This window comes from Balaenoptera physalus (assembly GCF_965194825.1).
Source record: "Balaenoptera physalus genome assembly, chromosome: 5".
Taxonomy (NCBI): Eukaryota; Metazoa; Chordata; class Mammalia; order Artiodactyla; family Balaenopteridae; genus Balaenoptera; species Balaenoptera physalus.
In genome coordinates, this window is record NC_138884.1 from 16,181,149 (window position 1) to 16,197,335 (window position 16,187).

At 36.0% G+C, this 16,187-nt stretch overlaps 1 long non-coding RNA gene across 1 annotated transcript in view; it reads right to left on the minus strand.

Annotated features, from left to right (window-relative positions):
• Window positions 1–16,187, minus strand: part of LOC309660829 — a 1,143,314-nt gene that overhangs the window by 897,982 nt on the left and 229,145 nt on the right. The gene's annotated exons all lie outside the window — the stretch shown is intronic.

Sequence of the window (16,187 nt, forward strand, 5' to 3'; positions counted from 1 at the left end):
TCCCCCAATAACTTTTTCTACTGTATTTTTATTTTCATTTTCACTGATTTCTGCTCTTGTCTTTTTTTGTTTGTTTCCTTCTTTCTACTTGCTTTGGGTTTCCTTTGCTCTTTCTTTTTCTAGTTTCCTAAGGCAGAAACAGGTTGTTGATTTAGGATCTTTTAAAATTTCTCATGTAAGTAGGTTGTGCTATAAATTTCCCTTTCAGTACTGCTTTAGCCATATCTAATATAATTTAATAAGTTGTATTTTTGTTATTTTATTATATATATTTTTAATTTCCTTTGAGACTTCCTCTTTGATGCATATATTATTTAGAAGTGATTCCATTGTTTAATTTCCAGATGTCTGTTTTCTTTCTGTTATTGATTTCTAATTTTATTCTGTTATGGTCATATTCTGTGTGCTTGCAATTCTTTTAAACTTGCTGAGGTTTGTTTTATGGCTCAGGATATGGTCTGTCTTGGTGTTTCATGGGTGCGTGAAAAAAGTGTATTGTGCTATTATTAAATGGATCGTTCTAAATATGTGAATTAGCTCCTGTTGATTGGTTATGTCATTTGGATCTTCTTTTTCCCTACTGATCTTCTGTCTGGTAATTTTATCTATTCCTGAGAAAGAGGTGTGGAAGTCCCTAACTATAATTGTGGATTAGTTTCTCCTTTCAACTCTATCAGTTTTTGCTTCCTGTATTTTAAGACTCTTGTTTGATGCATTCCAGCAGATTGATATTTTTCATTATATTATTATTATTATATATTTCTGTATATATTAGTCCATATTTGTCTGCAGTAATTCTCCTTGCTCTTAAGTCTACTTTATCAGATATTAATATAGCCACTACTGCCTTTTGTTGATTAATGTTTACCCATATAGCTTTTTCCATCTTTTTACTTTCTACTTACCTATGTTAAATTTGAAGAGTTCTTATAAGCAGCATAAGATTGAATTGTGTTTATTTATCCACTCTGCCTATATCTGTGTTTAGATTGGTGTCTTAATCTATCTACTTGTAAAATAATTATTGCTATGTTGAAACTTAGGGCTGTTATTTTAATATTTGTTTCCTATTTATTCCCTTTGGTTCTCATTCATTTTCCTTTATTTCTCTTTCTTGCCTTCCCATTGGTTACTTGAACATTTTTAAAGATTCAATCTTGATTTATCTGTAGCGTTTTTAAGTGTATCTCTTTGTAAAGTTTTTATTGGAGTTGCCTTGAGCATCGCTACACACACACACACACACACACACACACACACAAACACACATGACTTATCATAATCTACCGGTATAAACTTTTAACCACTTTTAATGAAGGGTGGAAGTCTTTTTTCCAAATAAGTGTCTTTATTTTCCCAGTTTTAAATAACAGTGTCTTGAGTACCAGATGATATTATAATTTTTAAAAAGATTTATTTATTATTTATTTATTGTATTTATTTTTGGCTGTGTTGCATCTTCCTTGAGGCATGCAGGATCTTTCTTTGCAGCATGTGAACTCTTCATTGTGGCGTGTGGGCTTCTCTCTAGTTGTGGCGTGCTTATTTTCTCTTCTCTAGTTGTGGCACACAGGCTCCAGGGCGCATAGGCTCTGTAGTTGTGGTGCATGGTTTCCAGAGTGCGTGGGCTCTGTAGGTTGTGGCACCCGGGCTCTAGTTGAGGTGCATTAGCACAGTAGTTGTGGCATGTGGCCTTAGTTGCCCCACAGCATGTGGGATCTTACTTCCCCGACTAGGGATTGAACCCACATCCCCTGCCTTGTAAGGCGGATTCTTTACCACAGGACCACGAGGGAAGTCCCTATAATTTTTTGAAATTATCAAATATAATTTATAAAACTCATGAGGAAAGGATTGTCTATTGTATGTATCTTTCTTCTCTTTGTATTGATCTTTCTTCCTTCTTGATACTCCAAAATTCTTTATTTTTTCGTTTTGTTTATCCTTGAAGAAATTCTTTTGGCCAAACTTTAAGGGAGGTTTGCTAGTGATAAATTCTTTAGTATTCTTTTGTGTGAGAATGTCTTTATTTCTTTATCATTCCTGCAGGATAATTTTGCCATATATAGAATTTGTAGTTGACAGCTTTTTTCTTTCAGTACTTAAAATTATTGTACCACTTCCTTTTGGCCTCTAAAATTTCAGATAAGAAATTTACTATCATCTGAATTGGTATTCCTGTATAGTTAATTTTGCATATCTTTCTCTTTGCTTTCAATATTTTTGTCTTTATTTTTTAAAGTTTAAGGTATGTCTTGGCATGAATTTCTTTGGATTTGTTTTGTTGTAGTTTGCTCAGCTTCTTGGATCTGTAGGTTTGCATCTTTTGCCAGATTTGGGAAGTTTTTAGTCATTACTTTTTCAAATACTTTTAGACTCACTCTCTTTCTCTTCTCCTTCTAGGACTCTGATGATATGAATATTGGATCTTTAATTATTGTCCCACATGTGTCTGCAGCTCTGCTCAACTTTTTCAGTCTGTTTTTGCTTTGTTGTTCAGATTGGGTGAATTCTATGATCTGTCCTCAATTCACTGTTTCTAATCTCCTTTATCTCCACTTTACTGTTGTACCCATCCAGTGAAGGTTTTCTTTTAATATTATAATATTTTTTATTTCTATAGTTCCCATTTGGTTCTTTTTTAGAAGTTCTCTTTTTCTCCTTTTTTTTTTCTTTTTTGCTGTGATAGTTTATCTTGCCATTTGTTTCAAGATAATTTGTCATCGAGTACTGAAGCATAGTTAACCATGACTGACTGAAAATCCTTATCAGATAATTTCAACATCTTATTCATCTTAACATTTACATCAGTTGATTGTCTTTCTCATGCAAACTGTGATGGTCTTGTTTCTTTGTACAACACAGGATTTTTTATTGTATCCTGAAAAATTTGCCTATTATGTTAGGAAACTCTGGGTTCTATTTATTTTTATTTTTAAACAGGTAGTCACCCTGTTCAAGTTTTGGCCTACTTTTTTGAGCTATAGTTCTAATGGCAGTTTAAATTTCAGAGCCTTTATAGTGGTAATTTGGTCTGCTTGGTTTATTTGGTGCTGCTGGAGTTCCCACTTGTCTCTGCTGATGCTGCTGAGGGAGTAGAATGGGATCCTCATCCCAGTTGCTTGGGTACCTCAAAGTATAAGACGGCGTGGGATACCCCTACCTATGCCTCCTGGCTTCCCAGTTTTTCTGGGAAAGAAAAGGGATTTATAGACCTGCAGTGTAAAGGAGACTTCACAGGTCTGGCAACTTGTTGTTACTGGGTGCATCTTGCTGATTCTGCCCACCAGACCCAATACCTCAGGACAGGGAGGGGTTTCCTGGGTCCAGCTGATTACTGTGGTTGGGCCCTTTGTCTTATTCAGTTCTGGCTGCTATAACAAAATGTCATAATCTTAGCAACTTAAACAGCAAACATTTATTTCTCACAGTTCTGGAGACTGGAAGTCCCACAGTCAGTGCCAGCATGGCTGGGTTCTTGGTGAGGGCCCTCTTCCTGGTTAATTGATGGCCGTTTTCTTGCTGTCTCCCCATAGGGCAGAGAGAGAGCTCTGGTATCTTTGTCTCCTTATAGGGATGCCAATCCCATCATGGAGGCTCCACCTTCATGGCCTTATTTAATCTAATTACCTCCCAAATATTCCACCTCTAAATAACACCATACTGGGGACTAGGGATTCAACAAAGAATTTTGAGGGGACACAAACACTGAGTCCATAGCAGTCCTTCCTGCCTCTTGCCCACCTGCCCTGTTTCTCATGGAGGGGAAAGGCAGTGGTAGTCTGGTAAAAGAGACTCTCTGGAAGGACTCCTTCCTATGGCTTGGTCCCTCTTCTTGGTTCTGCTGGTTTCTCTTGACCACCCAGTATTGCTGGGCAGAAAAGGAGTGTCTCAGAATTAAAGATGCTTCCCGAGCCAGGCCACTTGTCATAACTGAGTCCCTCCTGCTGGTTCTGCCCACTGTCCGCAGTGCTCTTGAAGGAAGAAGAGAGTCTTAGTCTGGTGGAGAAGGATAGTGCTTCCCCTGGATGCTTTTGGTTAGTAGGGTTACTTATTGATCCCCTTTCTGTGGTGTCAAGCTTGTCTAATATTCCCAGAGGGACTCCTGTTTGATCTCAGAAGAAAAATGAGCCTAGTTGGGCTGCCTTCCTTTGCTAGGTTGGGATTGGCAAATGCTGGGTCTAGGGGTCCTTCTTCTGTTGGGTGGGCATAACATAAAACACCCTGCTGCTGTGTTTTTCCTCTAATCCTGGGGTCCAAAACCAGTTTGCTTCTTCATCATCTTTCAGAGTTCTCCTTTGGTTGTCAGTTACGTTATTTCCAGAATTTATAGCTCTGCTTAGCAGGAAAGAGCTAGGAGAAGTAAATCTATACATTCTCGTGGACCAGAAGTCCCATTCGATTTACTTTTCATGATGTGGTTTGAATAGTTATGCAATAAGTACACTTAATGCCTAACATCCATCCCTTAAATATATGAATTTTTCATTTATCTTTTTCTCTAATACCAAATTTTAAAGCAGGGCTGCAGTTCTATGACAATCTAACATTCTTCCTCTACTAGCAACTCTCTAAGATTTATTTCAGGTTTCAAAATCCCTGATGATGACCTGATCTTTGCTTCTGTAGCTTGCATGAAGTTTTCTGATAGCTCAACCAGCTAAGGCTTTGCAGCACTTAATGTTCACTGTAGCCTTCTATTAGAATGAGATTAGGCAGCTTTGCATAAAATGAAGAGGTAGGAAAGAATAAAGAGGATATAAATTGGATTACTACTTATATTTAAAAACATATTTTTATGGAGAAATATGATGTTTGCCAAGAACAATGATGGAAGTCCTGAAGTTGTTGAAAATATTGTGAATGTCTCCTTTAACAATTAGATATAGATTGAGAATAAAGAAAATATCTATTTTATTTGGAGAGATATACCTCTAACAAGTAATTTTCCAACAAAGTTTTCTTAAGTTATATGAGGACAAAAAGAACTGTTAATTAAATGTCTAAATGTTATTTATAAGAAACATAATATTCTGAGGTTACCTGTCCAATGTAGCCAAGTTGTATATTTATGGACTGTTATCCAAACTTTAAATTAGAACCACTGAACAACATGTGCACATTGAACATGTGCCCATTTTACAATATTTGTTGTATAATTTTACTCAGTAAAATATTAAGGCATTTATAAATCTAATAACTCTAGTTTTCTGGGCATATATATGATTTATTTGTTGCCAAGACATTAGTTAGGAAGGCAAAACTTAGTTATAACTTTTCCATGGGAAATCAGTTTCATTTATATGGCATGGTTCTCACTAGCAAATTGTGGAGAAAAGTGGGAAATACTGCTACTAATAAGTATTTCTGTGCATAAACACATTCACTGAATAACTGAAACATAAATTGTTCAGATCAAAATTTGATCAAATTATATGACTCTGGAACAATTGCCTTATATATTATCTACCAATTTAAAATTGTTATCATTAACATTTTCCCCTTTGATTTACCAGTAGTAGGTCTGATCCAAAATCTCTTCATCTTTGACTCTGATATACTTACTATGTCAAGCAGATTTTCTCTCTGTCTCTCTCTCTCTCTTTTTTTCCTTTACGGTATCTAGAGCTAAAAGGATTTTAATCTGAACATTTATTCTGAAAAATGTATATTAATTCACTTCTCCAACTGCCCACGATTAGTCTATTGGCAGCTGTGGAAGCCCTGGAGGAGCCATTCACTCTGTCAGTCTAGTGTGCACAACAAATTAGTACTTTCCAAAATAATATCAATTAAGCCAACATAAAAAAAGTAAGTATCTATATTAATCTCCAGCCACAAGTTACAGTATCTCTCCAAAAGAGCTGTACACAAGGACAGTGTTTTCTCAGCTGCATAATTATACTACTTTTATATTATACTCCTATGGTCTGCTTTTGCTAGATGTCACCTACTATTACTACTTCTACTACTACTACCACTACCACTACTATTGCTGCTGCTGCCACTGAGCGTGCACAAACACATATTCACTGGCACATGTACCTGCATATACCACATACATTTTTTTACCTATAAATTTTGGCATTTCATTTTGACAGCTGTCCTGGGTAGGAGTCCAAAAGACTTGTATTATTTTTCTAGTTCTTTTATAAGTACTATGTGACCTTGGGCAATTTATTTCACTATTGTATGACAGTTTCCACATTTGAAAAATGAAAGATATTGGACTAGGTCATAGGTTAACAAACTGAGGCCCTTGGACCTGTTTTGGTAAATAGGTTTTATTGAAACACATCCACGCTCATTCATTTATGCATGGTCTACAACTTCATTTACACTGCATCATCAGATTTGAGTAGCTGTGACAGAGACCATATAGCCTGCATGCATATATATTTACTGTCTGCACCTTTAAGAAAATGTTTGTCAGTGCTGGACTTGATGTCCTATAAGCCTTTTCCAGGTATACATATTTATCACTCAAGAGGATTCTGATAGAAAAAAATCTTAGTCTGCCTACGAAGGATGATGATAAAAAATTTTAATTATTTTGTTTTCTATTCTAAAATTCTTCACCATGAATCCAAATGACAAAACTTAGCTTGGTTCATTTAAGTAGTGGAATTGTCTCAAGTGATAGTCCATTGAATAAAGACAGAGTGCTAAACTCAGTAGTAGTCATATTTTTCGTAATTTGTCCTGTTTTTCCAATGCTTCAATCTTGTCATTTTAATTACAAGAGATGCAGCCTAATCTTAAATCAGTCTGCATTTGTTCGGAGACTTTTATTCATGAAGTCAATTTTGATCCATTTTGGGGAGTTTAAAACATAGCCGCACCTTTCAAATAATCAGAAATCGAATAGGAGAAAAAATAAAATGAAAATATAAGTAACTAGATTTCATAAACTCAGAGAAAACAAAATATAGATACATATAGAGATGTGTGTGTGTATGTGTGTGTGTGTGTGTGTGTACATTCATTGGAAGAGGGTATTAGCAGTGAAGGCTTGAGTTTTATTATATATCAGGGAGGAAGATTGGCATTCATATTGGATTTATGCTTCAATCATGTGTTTTATTTTTCTGTGACTTTAAAAGCAGTAAAATGACAATATGTCAATTAAGTGGCCATTGGGAAGTGATGAACTGTCCATTTTCAAATTAGTGAAAGACCTTAAAATCTGTGACCAGAAGCTTAAATTTCACAGAGGCAAATTGGGAGTCACTTTAGCATTGTGAGGAAGAGAATGAAAGCCTCAATTTACTGTAAAACTTTTGAACTGAAAAATAAAAATGCATTAAGGAGCACAACATAAGTCACACAGGCGAAACCAAGCACAGTTGTATAAACTAACAATTGGATCTCCCTTCTTTCTTAATTCTCATAAACTCTTTATCATCCTAGTTATCATAAGTGTTTATAGTGAATTTATTTAAATTTAGGTTATGTAGGAAATTGTGATAGATTTTTGGATTGTGATAAATTTTTGGCAAAAATGGCCGTAACTCTTCCCTTCCTGATAGCCACATCCCGTGCAATGTGATTTTGGATGTCCTTCCATCAGAATGCGGAGCCTATTCCCCCACAGTTTAAATCTGGGCTGGCCTCATGATCTGGTTTGGCTATCTGAATTCAACAGAATTCATTGTGTGCCCATTTTGAACGGCTCTCAAGAGGCTTTTCAGTCTCTGAAGAGGGTCCCAGTGACCCTCACCTCACAATATGTTAAAAGCCCTTATGTAATCCCTTCCATATAAAAATGGGGCTGGCCTGTGTATTCAACAGAGCACCGTGGAAGAGAATGTGTCTGACCTCCTAGACTGGTCACCAGGGTGTTCTAGCTCCTGCCTTGGACTTTTGGAGTACTGAAGTGGGTAAGCCAGCCATTGTTATGAGGGCACTCAAGCAGTCTCGTGGAGAGTTTCACCATCCAGAGAGACCAACTTGCCAGCAGCAGCTTGACGGCCATAAGGCTGAATTACCTTGAGAACAGATCCTCAAGACTCAGTCACCCTAAAGACAACTGCAGCTGCAGGTGACATCTGACTGCAGCCTCATGAAAAACCCCAAAGCACTGCTGCCCACTGCACTGCTCTTGAATTCCTACCCCACAGAAACTGGATTATGCCCTTTTAGAACCATTCATTTCTGTACATTTGTTATGCAGCAAGCTTTAACTAATGCACTGTAATTAAGTAGAGTACACAGGGCTTTAGCTGACCTAGGAACTATGGCGCATCTGCTGTGGCAGAGGCAGTATGTGCGGATATAACACATTTAAATCTCTCTATCTTGAGAAAGAATTTATTATTTCTCTACCATGAGTAAATTCTGACTCTGTATGTTCTTACATTTTTGTCCCTCCTTTCCCTCCCTTCACTTCTCAATTTTATTACATTATATTAATTTTCATCGTATTTTACTTTATACATGTATCATTTATATATCTTATTTGTAATTATTATATTATTTATTATTTGATTTATTATATTTAAATAAATATCTTTTGGAGGTATTTATAAAAAGAGGAATTTGGCATATCTACACTACTGCAAAAATTCTTGTCACTTTTGAATTCTCAAACTTTGTTAGTTACAGGAGTGTTACATTGTCAGTGTTTTTAATCATAATATTACCCATACTACTTACATTTCTTTTAGTCCTAGGGCTTTACAGTCTTTTGCTACTTTTACCATTAATCTCTTAGTTGGCTAAGTTTCGTTCCTTCATAGTTTCTTCAAGAAGACTCATGGGAACTGAGTTGTTATGTGTTCAAAATTTTTTATCTTGTCTTTATGCTTGATTGGCTGGGAATAAAGTCACTGAGTCACATTTTCTTTAAGGATTTTAAAGACATTGCTCTAATGTGTTCTCTGGTATGCATTGCTACATTAAGGAAATCTGAAATCAGCCTGATTTGTTTAATATCAAGAGGGAATTTAATATTTTTAATAGCTATCAGGGGGTCCTTATTTTCATGTTTTTAAAAGAAATCTAACATTTACTGGGTGCTGAGTGTTAACATGTAACAGCTATATGAGATAGGTATAACTCTTACTCCCATTTTATAGATGAAAAAACTGTTCCCAATGCCACACAGAAAGTGACTTGGCAATCTCATTTGGAAAGTTAGAAGCAACTGCATGAAGAATAATCCCTCTACACATGAGTGAAATAATAGGATGAGGATACATGGCAGAAGGTCAAATAAATGACTTGAAAAGTTGAACTGAGAATATCTTCCTGAACATGGACTAAAAGGACAAAATGATGAAAAACATGAGAATACAACCAAGAATTCCAAATTTTGTTTAAGATTTTTAACAGTTCTCTAATAGACAAAACATGGAGAACAGAAGGAATAAAATAAAGAATGATAGAAAAATATCTCTGAGCCAGGAGAACAACCAAAACAAAGAGTCTTCAGATTGAAAGCCAAGCAAGAACACCAAAAGACAAGAGTTATAGTAACCTTATAAAATGTTATAACTCAAAGGAAAAGAAGAAAATTCTAAAAGCATCCAGAATAAAAATGAAACAAAACAAAAAAGAATAGATTTGTGAGCAGCCAGTTCAAAGCTTTACAGTGGTCTCTCCCAAAAAGATTTTTAAAAACAAAAGCCTCCTCCATTTATTATTATTTTTACTGTAAATAGACATTAATTCAGAGGTTAAAAATGGGTAAGCAAAACTTTTAATTGTGAGAATCAAATGCTTATTATCCCTTTACTTGTTTTATGTTTTCATAGCACTTATTACCTTCTTACATACTATAAAATGTTTATTATATATTTCTCTTCATGGTAATGTAGGCTTCATGAAGGTAAATGTTTTTGTCTTTTTACTGTGTGTCCCCAATACTTAGACTAATGACCAAAACAAAGTAGGTGACCAATATTATTTGTAGCATAAATTCTTTATAATATCAAAATACTGGGAACTACCTAAATGTTCATTAACAGGAGAATGGTTAAATAATGTATAACATAATCAGATCATGTACCAGTTAAATAGAGTGACATAGTCACTATACTCTTGAATGCAAAGTCACAAAACCCATCTGTAAGCATGCAGATGTCTAAAAAAAGAACTGATAGGGTATAGTCTGAAATACTAACTTTAACTGCCAAGTGGGGCTGAGAAGTGGGTGGTCAATCAAGAGTCAATCAAAAAGTGTTTCATAAAACTTATTTTGTGCCAGGTAGTATTCTGAAATTGGGGTATAACAGTGAGCAGGTTCTTACCATGATAGTAATTACATCTTCATGGGTAAGGGATAATAACATACTAGCATAAATAATATAATTTCAGGAACTGAGAAGTGCTACAAAGAAGATACATAAAGTTGTATGCTGGAGACTAACTTTGAAGATGTTGGTTGCCTTGTGTTAATTGGTCAAGGGCAGAGTCTCTGAAAGGGTAATATTTAAGTTGAAACCTGGATATGAGAAGGAGGGTGGCATAAAGATCATGAAGATTTATAAATTAAGCATTGGAAACAGAAACAGGAAAAAAAGAACAAACACAATCACCAAATGCAAAAGACCTGTAATGGACATGAGCGTGGTAATGACTGAAGGAGAAATTGAAGACCAAAATATGTGGAGCATGGCAAATGAGGGGGAAATGGCCCAGGTAGGAGGAGTAGGGGGAGATGACAAGGTAAAACAAGTAGGCTAGGGTTTTTGTCAGCCATGTGACCTAAACATTGGGATGTAAGTGTAATAGCAGAGCATCAATGCAATTTAAGAAAGAGTCGTGATCCAATTTATGCTTTACAAAGAAGTGGTAGCATGGAAAGAATGATAAGCAGAGAATCAAGAGTGATGTCCAGAGAAAGTTAGAAGCTGATAGAATAAACCAGGTGTCTCCAAACAGTGTGGTGGGCACTAGGACTTCTACTTGTCAACATACATTCTTCTGTGTGTTTTTTACTTTTTTCTTTTCCTTCCTTCCTTCCTCCCTCCTTTCCTTCCTTCCTTTCTTCCTTCCTTCCTTCCTGTAATGGGTATGTAAATTGTGTCGTGCTGGCTGTACACAAATACCTCAAAAACTCACATCATTCTAGATAAGGTCCCAGAGATAGAGAAGTAACACTGATTGGCAACAGTTCTAGCCATTGCAGACCATTGGTTTGAAAATAATCAGAGATTTATTTCATCCTATTTATACTGCTTTAGGGTATATTTGTAATTTCAAGTGGGTGGTGCCTTCTTTGCCCTATATCACTTATAATCCGTCACATGTACTACAGTGGGAAGGAACGACTGCATTTGTTGTGTGTTCAATGGCTCGGAAAAAAGAGCTGACCCAAGAGACCCATCCACAATATTTGGAGAAATACTTGTTACGCTCTAAAGTGTTTTCAAATAACAGTTTTCTGGCTCAGGGTAGAATTGGAAATGTCCTGAGCTGTTTAGAATCTCTCTTAACTATAGGAATTTTGCTATTTGTATATAGTAGGAAATAGCTGTTCTACAGGCACAAATTTGGGAGTATATATTTGAAAGTAAACTCTAAAATCTAGTTTGCTAACATCCACCAAGGAAGCAGTACATGTTACTAAACTAGAAATTTACACTGTGGATCGTATAATAATTTCTTATATCCCATAGGAGAAAAGATTTGGCTGACCCATTCAGTGCAAATAATTAAAAGAAGGAGTGCGGTTTCACTTCTAATTGGATTTCTAAGGTAATCACTTTATCAGCACTTGGTGTGTGTGTCATTTCAGGGCATATACACTTGTCAGTTCATATTTGATCCACTCACGGAGGGCCAGTGTGCCAATATGGCCAAAAGCTGAAGAGGGCTGGTAGAGTATTAGAGCGCTGCTACTTATGATGCCACCAACCTATTGCTTGGTTTGCTTTTGTTCATCTCTCCCTAAGGTGTAGTAGGTGCACTACTCTTCTCTAGAGTAGAAAGGATCACTATGTGGATTAAATTACTGAATATTAGAAGTAACAGTACTTACTAGCACTGCAGTATTAGCGTAGAAGACAGGAAATGAAAATAAAATACATCCATTTGAGAAACTTACCACATGAAAAGTGCCACTTATCTACTGCTCTGAGAACAGAAGGTGAATAAACTGCTCTGTGGTCAACGAAGGCATCTAGAAGTGAATAGGAAATACTTGTGATAGTTTTAATTCCAGACCAACACTTACTAAGTAATTTCGAGCATGTTCTTGACCATTCTAAACTGTGTGTCTTGATTACTAAGATGGCTATGATAATAATACTCCCTGTAATAGAAGATATTTATTGTTAACTCAGTACAAAAAGTAGGGGAATCATGTATCCTCCTTTGCATGGGATAAATTCAGTTTATGTCTGTTATAATGGCTTTCTGTCCAGTTTGGCATTTGTCACTCTCAAAAGTATCCCAGTGCTGATGACAAATAACATGGTTGCCACAGTTCTTAAGCCCTTCTTACTGATTTTGTTCAGGTCTCACCATGTCCCCAGGCAACCCCAAGGACTTAGGGAAAGGTGACTCTACATCCGTCTCTAGGACTGGTTTAACCCAGTAATTGATTTAGGGACTCATGCTATGCTTTAATCTAATCAGCACATGACATTCTCCTGGAGACACTTTAAACCCAGTTGTGAGCACAGAATCTGAGTTAAATGACTCAAAATAAAAGGAAAGGTTTATTTCACCATTCTGGAAGGGAGGAAGATTTTTCTCTTTGAAAGTAAACATGGATGGATATTGTCTCAATGGCAGTTTTCTTGCAACCATGAGGGCAGGAAGCTTGAAGATAAAGCTGACCCAGAGGCAAATTAAGAAAATCCCTTGAGCCCTGTTCATAACATACCTGACAACACTCCACCTTTATCCATTTTACTCCTTCAGATAATAAATGGCTTTCTTGTTTGTGCCAGTTGAGGTAGTATTTTTTGGAAATAAATTACAGCTAAAATAAATATACCCTCTTATGGGGTTTCTCTAAGGATTAAATAAGATTGAAATGCTTGACACAGTGCTGGGAATAATAAACAGTAATTTATTTATTTTTAATATAACTGGGAGAATGCTGTCGCAAGTGAATCTAAATACAAACACTCAGATATATAGAATTTTGTAGCTTAGACCTGTGACATTCTTCTTAAAATCAAACATAGCTTACTATTTTTAGACAGATAAGATACTCTCCTCATTTTATAGATCAGCCAATTAAATTTAGACAGAAACTAGTAAGCACTGGGTTTTTCTTTCTCAGAATGTAACTTCTCTTTAAGACATCACACAGTCTTACTGGAGTGGCTAGAACATGAGGTTAAACATCAGTCTGACTGGAGTGACTAATCATAGTGGACATTTGTGTGTGAGTGTGTGTGAGTGTGTGTGTGCATACATGCGTGTGTGTCTAGACTTTTTGTATGTAGTCATCCCACTTCCAGTAAGAACACTCAAAGTTTGTGGGGAGAGAAACTGTTTTTCTCCATTCTCAACCCAGGTGGTTTGGGGAGGGCTCCACCCACCATCCCTAAGGTAGAGCATGTGTTCAAAGACCAGATGGAATCAGGACATCACTTTCTCCCCAGGCAGGAATGAACATGTGATTCAAGCCATGTTACTAAGAACCAATCACACTGGAATCACAAGGCTTTTGCTAAAGTGATGAGGAAATGAGGAGCAGTGCACTCTCTCGTGCTACTCTTGAGCTTGAGAGCAAGTACCGCTAAAGCTGCTACCACTGTGAGGAAGCTGGTGTTTCATGGCGCTTGTTTAGCTATCATCTCAGTCAAGAACTTCTATGGCTGTTTCTCTCCTCCCTACTTTGCCACATACTCATTGTTCAGGGTTTCATAACTCCCCAATGTAATTATTTCATGGAAAAAGTGAATTTTGAGTCGGGAATCATATATATTAGGCTCAGTGCTGGGATACAGTGAGCAAAGGATTTGCCCTTGAGGAGCCCTAGTAAAAAGTTTGCAAAGCATGTTGCAAGACAGTTAAAGTAGCATGGCCCCTGAATATCTGCATTGCAAAGTTTTCAAATATTAGGCCCTGTATCAAGGGCCCCCTTTTACAATGCATTCAAAGAGAGTTGCTGCATAATTCTTTTTGGCTATAGAAAAAGTTATTTGGTAATTGAATTATAAAACTATTTTAATGGCTAGTATTAAATTCATAGCCTCTCCTCTACTTTTTCACACTGCACACCTAGTTTGGAAATAAAAAAAGGAGTTGCAAGATTTCTAAGTCTACAGATAAAAATCAAGCTACCCAGCTCCATGAAACTGAAGAATGTGTCCCCAGAAGGAGGAAGGAGGCTTGCATGCACTTTCTCAATGAAACTATCCATGAAGACCAATATCTAAGAGGAAGCCAGCAGACTTTGAGCTTATGAAGACTTTAGCAGTTTATTCAAAGATGGAATTGCTGAATTAATACATATTTTGAGATTCTGATAAACATACACACACACACACACACACACACACACACACACACACACACAAATAGCAAAAACCTGAAAACCTCTTTTTCCCTAACCTTATTTCCCATTTATTAGGGAAGGAAAATCAGAGAGTCATTAGCAGAAGGTAGTCTGAGTCAGTTCTGTGCTATACCTGACAACTCTACAGGGAAAAGATAATAATATGTTAAGAGCTGGCCAAGAAGCTTTGCCCGCCAATCTCAACCCTTTAGAAATGTTAATTTTCGCAGCAAGAATAGCAGGATTGTTTTATTTCTAGCAGGTTGGTGATGGGTAGTCTATTTTGATTTTCAGTATATAAGGTAGGGTGTCATGTGTCCCTGAACTCTCAGTGGAAATGAGCTCTTGATTGGACTGTAGCTGCCTTGCCTACAGTAGGGAAAATGCTGAAAGATGAGAAAATGGCAGGAATTAATCCTGGAAATTTTGCCAGAGGGAAGGCAGAGAGAGAAAGAGATGATCTGATTATACATTCAGGGATAACAGGTGAACCTTTAAAAGTTCAGAGGTTCAGTTCAGATATCCATCTCAACATTTAGCTGCTCATTTGAAGTTTTGCCAAGTACAAGGGAATATATTCTGTTTCAAAAACTGTTGACAATCTCTCAAGATCAGTGGGGCTCATCATAAGGCCTCTGACTTGTTCTTGCATTTCTCCTCACTCCATCTCAAGAAAAAAAGTCACCAAAACTGTGTACTGTAGTTGAAATTTTCTTTTACTTCATATTTTGCTATTGCTGCTACTCTTGGGGCTTCCAAAAGAGAACGGAATTTTACTACATAAAGAACATTACTCTTTCAAAACTTCTCAGCACCAAATCAGTGGAATCCTAAAAGAAAGGGAAGTTAAAAATATCAATATCAATATCTTAATTTTGTCCTTTAATTTTGTAGAAGTTTTTATTAGCTTTTTTTTTTTCAAAAACATGTTTGGCAAATTAGTGAATGATTATATCATCTCCTTTAAACTAGTCCTTTGGCTCTTCTGCCTAATTATAGTTGAAGAATAAACTTTTTCTTGTTGTTTGACAGTACAAGTTAATTTTAACATCACAGGCTACCTGATTCTTCGCACTGCCAGGCATTCAGCTAAGGATTTTATAGTCACTATCCCATTTAATTGTCATAGAGTTTGGCAGATTTTTTTGGTCTAAATTGTGTAGGATAAGTTAAATTGCTTTCTAATAACCAATATGAGTATATTTCTGTAAGTATAGTTATGTTGAAATGAAGTTTTAAAAAGCAAAAAAAAAAAAAAAAAGAAAAAAAACAATAAACAAAGCCAAACAAAATTCTCACACAAAATAAAATTTCAACAGAAACAGATCTAACTCTGCCTGCTGCCAAAATTAATAATTATCTCTATATGCTTGTTATATAAGTTGTGGTCTTCAGATCTGTAGCATCGCTTGGAAACTTGTTAGAAATACAGAATCTCAGGGCTCACCTCAAATATATTTCATGAGAGTCTGTATTTTAGCAATTTCCTGGGTGATTCCTGTGCACATTAAATTTGAGAAGAAATATTTTATACAACATTGTCATTTTTTCTTGGTAATGAAATTTTGTTGGCACATCTCAGTTTTTAAGAGCACAAACCTATTTCTTTTTGATTCAAAATTAATAGATGTTATTTTTTCTGATTAGGGGAGCATATATGCTCATTTAAAGACAAAAATTAAAACGTTCATGAATTTATAAAGAAGAAAATAAAATATCTCATGAT